Source organism: Gracilinanus agilis, chromosome 1, assembly GCF_016433145.1.
Source record: "Gracilinanus agilis isolate LMUSP501 chromosome 1, AgileGrace, whole genome shotgun sequence".
In the NCBI taxonomy this organism is placed as follows: domain Eukaryota; kingdom Metazoa; phylum Chordata; class Mammalia; order Didelphimorphia; family Didelphidae; genus Gracilinanus; species Gracilinanus agilis.
In genome coordinates this window covers 433,664,615-433,671,249 of record NC_058130.1, presented here as the reverse complement: position 1 = coordinate 433,671,249, position 6,635 = coordinate 433,664,615, and positions in this window count along the sequence as shown.

Here is a 6,635-nt window from a genome sequence, read left to right as displayed (position 1 = left end):
AAAAACAACTGCATGAACGCATGGGTCGGGGTGGACATGATTGAGGGTGTAGACTCGAAACTACCACACCAATGCAACTACCAACAATTTGGAAATTGGTCTTGATCAAGGACACATGACAAAACTAGTGGAAATGCGCATGGGTAGGGGGGGTGCGGGGGGGGGTTGAAGGGGAAAGGAGGAGCATGAATCATGTAACCATGTTAAAAATGAATATTAATAAATGTAAAAAAAAAAAAAAAGGAGAACAGAAAAAACAATTGAGAGAAATACATGGAGCAAAAGGATTTTGTTGGCAGTGGATCCCTTGCTATGGGGAAATCACTAACTCCCTTGTGGCACTCACAAAAACACAGTCCCTGAATCACTTAAATTGGAAAAGGAACACCAAACAGCTCTTTGAAATTTAAAACATGCTATCCTATCTGCCCCTACTCTAGGCATCCCAAATTATGACAAACCATTTACTTTATATGTCCATGAAAGGAAAGGAGTAGCCTCAGGTGTTCTAACTTAACTTTTGGGACCTGATCAACACCCAGTAGCCTATTATTCAGCCGAGCTGGACCCAGTAGCTGCTGGAGCCACCACCATGCCTTAGAGGAGTAGCTGCCGCAGCTTTATTAGTGATTAAATCTGCTGATCTTATATTAGGATGCCCTCTGACCATAACGTGCCCACAGGAGATAGAGGCATTGTTATTAAGACATAGAACTCAGGCATTTACTGATCAAACGATTATGAGATACGAGATAACCCTAATGAATAATGAACATATCACATTAAAATGCTATGAAGCTCTTAATCCTGCAACCTTGCTCCCTGATTTTCCAGTTTCTGGAGAACCTTTACATGATTATACACCTTTAGTGTCCACTGTTGATAAACCTCATTGTGATTTACTGGACACTCTTTTCAATAATCCAGATTCAATATTATTTACAGATGGTTCTTCTTTTATGAGAGATGATGTGTGCTATACAGGAGCTACAGTAGTTACAGAATTGGATACTCTATGGTCTGCTTCTTTACTCTCACATGTAAGTGCACAAGGTGCAGAACTCACAGCCTTAAAACAGGCCTGTATCATTGCATAGAACAAAAGGGTCACAATTTACACAGACTCCCATTGCACATTTGGCATATGTCATGCTGTAGGCATGTTATGGCTTCAAAGGGGATTCTTAACATCAGCTGGAAAATGTAATGCCAATGCAAACCTTATCAATGAACTTCTTTCTACCATCCAGCTCTCTGAAACCATAGCTGTTGTTCACTGCTCTGGACACACAGGTGTCTCCCTGTCTCCAGGGGAAATGATAGAGCAGACGCTATAGCTAAACTAGCAGCCTTAGGAGGACCTGAGTTAATTATGCCACTGACAATTACTGATAATTTGGATCTATCCCTTTCCTATAATGACAAGGAAGTGGGAAAATGGAAGCAGAGATTTAAAGTAAGACAGATAAATGGAGTATGGGTGTCATCTGAAGGCGAGCCCCTGCTCCCTAGGGCTTTCTATAACCAAATTTGTCATTCCATCCATAAACATGGTCATTTCGGCACCCAAGGCATTGTAGACTCTGTTAAAAAAAGTATGGATAGCACCTGGAATAATTACAATTGCCTCCAAAATATGTACAGCTTGTCCTACCTGCCAGGCCTTTAATCAGCACACTTTTTGAGGAAAAAGCTTTTGCTGAATATCCTCTAGCTTATACACCATTTGAACATTTGCAAATTGATTTTATCTCTATGCCAAAAGCAGGACACTATAAATTTTGTCTGGTCATAGTTGATCATCTGACCAGGTGGCCTGAAGCATTTCCTACTGCTCAGGACACAGTGGCTTTTGTTGCCAATGTCCTTTTGAAAAAGATTATTCCTCATTTTGGCCTCCCAGCACATATTGACTCTGATAGAGGAACTCACTTTACTGACTCAGTCTTATCACAAATTTATTCATGTTTGGGGATAACACCTAAATTTCATACACTATATCATCCCCAGAGCTCCGGCCAAGTTGAAAGGATGAATTGTGAAAATTAAATTAAGTCTACACAAAGGTGAGAGCACCTTCCAATTCTGGGAGGTCCTAACCCACATGTGCTAGAGTGAGTAAGCAATCAGAATTGAGGCACCACTCCCTATGCTTTCTATGAGAAAGCATCTATTGTGATTGGACACGCAGGCTAAGGGAAGGCACCTGAAGTGACATATATGTGAGCCCTTCCAAAGAGGAAGAGGAGGGAGGCTGCGGCTGATTTGGAGAAGGGGACCTGAGGGAGCTTTGCTGGTTCGTGACCTAGACTGTTCCAAGTGGGTAAGTTAGGCTGACTCTCTTTCTCTTCCCTTGGCATTTCTGGAGGCTCTACCCTCAGGGAGGCCTCTTTTGCCTCTCTAATTGTAAAAGTCCTTGGGGCTAGAAGCCTTGTTTAATTAACCTTTGTGCCCAAACTACTGGGCTTCTAAATTCTTACCTGGTCTGGGCCAGAGTTTCTCTCTCTCAATTTCCCTACCTTCAATCTTCCTAATTGTAAATAAATAGATCTCCATAAAAGTCAATTTTGACTTGAGATTATTCCCTAATTGGGGAAATTTTCCCTGGCGACCACCATTTAATATATTGAACCCATAAAACCCCCTCTCCCCCCTTACAGAATAAAGAATTTAAAACTGGCAAATTATACATGGAGACTCATTTAAAAATGGCCTGAAATTCTATCTCTGGCCTTATTTCATCTCAGAAGCAGACCCAGAGGTGATTTACACTTCTCAACATTTAAGATGCTATTTGGACATCCGCCTATTCAGGCACAACCATTTGACCCTGCCTATACTTCATTGCTAGGAGGGGATACAACCATTGCCACTTATATCAGACAATTACAAACAAAATTGTGAGAACTCAATTCTGGAACTGCTGTTCAAGTAGGCCCCTTAGACTTCTCGCTTCATGATTTGAACCCAGGCGATAGTGTGTACATAAAGAATTTCAAACGTTCTGGGTTGACTGAACCTGCTTATGATGGATCATTCCAGGTCCTATTAACTACACCAACAGCTATTAAAATTGGGGAAAGGGATTCATGGATTCATTGCAGTCATGTGAAACGAGTACCCTCTATTGATAATGAATAATTCCCTGTCCTAATTACAATTGATTATTGATTGTATTTGACTATTGTGATAAAAATGCTCTATTGTTGGATTTTGCACTATTTTGTTGCACTTTATTTGATTGATCCTTGTACTTGAATGATACATATACTACCTCACAACAAAATATCTGTATTAGTGACCTGTATTGACCTGATGTGCCTTTCAAAACATTTTGTGCCTTTTGTCATTCCTTTTGTACGTTATTGAATGTATTATTGCTTTATATGCCTCATTTGCACCCACATCACTTTGTCTACCTCATTTGCACTCACACTGTGGATCATGGCAAGTTAAGGAGGGAATGAATATTATTTTTGAAAATTAACCTCTATTTTTTACTTCTGTGATTGGGTAAACTACACATTTTTTATATATTTTTTTCTTTGTTTTTCTTCCTACATGTGCAATACAGTATTTGATTTTTTTTCTTTTCTCTCATTTTTTTACATTTGAAGCACATCACCAGCATTAAATAGATTCTTGTCTGTTTTGATTTTTGCAATAAAAATAAGCTAAGATGTCCATTTGCCTAGCATATAAATTCATACCCAAAAAGCTTTGGACTATAGAAACCTGCCACTAGTTATTTAATTATTATGTGACTTTTGCTCGATGACTGTGTCTAATCCAAGGAGAATCGGACCACAAAGGAGCACAGAGTTTTGACCTGTGAAGTGCCAAATGAGCACATAAAAGGAAAGAGACCAAACTAATCCTATAGGGATTGATGACATTCTACACAAAGATTTGATCCTGTGTGAGACTCGAGGTTGCAATATTTAGTATATGTTAAGACGTAGGAATTCCTTGTACCATACTCGATATCAAGTACTTGACATCGATTGTTCTGGCTCTATTATCTCTGAAAATGAAGAAAAGGATTGCACTGGGAAATGCTATTTCCCATTTGTCTTGAAATCTAGTCTCCTTTTTTCTATTTCTTTCATGATGTGACAACTTACTGTAGTCCGGGCTGCTAAATTGAGTTAGTGAGTGATTGTTGTTGCAAATCTTATGGGACATGGATTGCTACAGAAACCTGCTTTGATTTATGATTTTTTTTTCTTTTTTCCTAGAATTTTTTTATTTCACATTTTTCTTAATATTCTATATTTCCCTCAAAGGTTATCTTTTTCCTTTTTATTTTCTTTGGTCTCTTTGATGTTTTGAGAATTGATTCATATACCTTATGCCTTGACCATGTATTCCTGTGTGATTCCCATGGGTATCCCTATATTTTCCTCAGGGGGGAATGTAAAGTTGTTTTCCTCTGGGGAGACTATGTTATTTCTGTGAATTTGGACTTGAATTTGACCCTGATTTAAAACAGAAGACTACCTCGCAGAATCCAGAAGATGCCATGAAGATGCCTGCAGAGACCAAACACTGCACCAGAAGATCCAGAGTGAATTCTGAGACATGGTGAATTTGAACTTTGTGGGTGGGTGTGTTTGAATGTATTTATTTTGAATGGACACTTTTATGCCAGAGAGAGGACTGCTCCCTAAATGGCTTTTGTCAGTGCACTAAACATTGGTTTTATTCTTTCTCCCTTTTATCTCTGAATTATTGTAAACTTTAATTTGATTATGTTTTCATGATCCATTGGGGATACTGGTCTCCCAAAGGATCATAGGGGGGAATGAAAAGTTGAAAAGACCTTGTGCCCCTTTAAACTAAATTACCCAAACTCCCTTTCACCATACCCATAAATCCTTAAGCCTTTTCCTATTGGTCATTGGTTTTCACAGGCTGTTTTGATATGTGTTTTGGGCATGGTGATGGGGCTTTTTGGAGAGGAGGCAGCATGGTAAAGGGTGAGTTGGGACTCTTTCCCTGCACTTTTAATAAATCTTTATAAATATCATACTTTGGAGGCATTGAATATTAATTTTAAAACTTACAGCTTCCATACCTGTCTCTGGGATGGTATTTCTCTCTCAGCCTTTTATCTTATCTGACCATCACTGGTAAGCCTTGATCTGAGCCAGCTATATGGAGAATCAGACCTATCCCTAAAGTAAGAAAGCCTGAGACCTATTTCTCTATCTTTATATATGTTTTTCTCTCTTTACTAATAAATGCTTATAAATCTGGTAATAAGTTTCCATATTTTTATTTATAACAAAGTTTTATAAAAGTCCAACTATCTCACATAGCCTTACTACATATAAAAGTTTTAGGGCTATTTCAAGATCAGGACTCCACCCTAAAACAGATCTATGGTGGTTTATATCATGAAAAATGAGGAGCATATGAAAGGGTTCTGTGCAAGTCCTGGAGCCAGGAGGCCTTTAGGAATTTTGTAATAACTTCTGCTAAAGTCCAATGACTAACTCCTATGATTGATCTCTCCATATCTTTAATCCATATGAAAACTTTTTATGCCCATCTTAAAAGTCTCAACTCAGTGGGTCCCAATACCATCTAAATAGCCCTGGTAACTCTTAGTGCCCCAGTCCAAGTTGACCTTGAAGAAAAAGACAAAGTTGAGGGAGCCTGTCCATAATCCAAAGCTAAATTATAGATTAGTACCAACTGGACTCTGAGGAGTGCAATGGATAGGTATATCTGGATATAAGATGGAAAAACAACTCGCCTCACTAAGAATCATATAGTTCTTGGGGGGAGCTTGGTGTCTCAGTGGATTGAGAGTCAGGCCCAGAGACAGGAGGTCATGAGTTCAAACCTGGCCTCAGACACTTCCTAGCTGTGTGACCCTGGGCAAGTCACTTAACCCCCATTGCCTAGCTCTTACTGTAACAGTGTGGACTGAAATTTGCAAAGGGGAGAGGCAGTTGAAGTTGGAATAGACCCTGAAATGGCCCAGTGGAATATTACCCATTTAGAATGTGAAAGGAGGAGCCACAGAGGAGGACTTTTCTTATCTGTCACTTCACCTCTAATCTGACTGGGACCCAGCAGGGTTGGGTTTTTGGCTGTGAGGTTTGATTTTGGGTGGATCCTGAGTGAATTTCGTTTCTCTGTACACTTTTTATTAGTGTCTATTGGGAGATCACAACTACCAACATCAATTTCTACTATCTTCATTTTCCAACAAGGAAGACATTGAACAGCAACTCTCCAATTTGTCTGGAGAGCCCAGACTCCTGTCGAATTGGTGGTGGTGGTGGGGGGTCCCTTCCCTGATCCTACTTGAATCAATTTATCCAATTACTTCCCTCTTATATTAGTTTAAAGATATCTGATAGGAGATTATAGGGGGAAAAGAGTTAGCTACTGTGACCAAGCCTCAGAAGAAGTCCAGAGCTGCTCTCTTGGGGAGAAGACATAGTTGATAGTGAGGTTCATCCCTTCCCACTATCCTTGATTCCCCTATACCTTTCCCCTGTATCCTGAATTTAATTTATCCTTTAATAAACCCCTGATAGTTTGATACTTAGAGTCTGGAGCAATTCCATTGAGGAGAAGAAGACTGATCATGTGGCTAAAGGGAAGACTAATTCCAAACA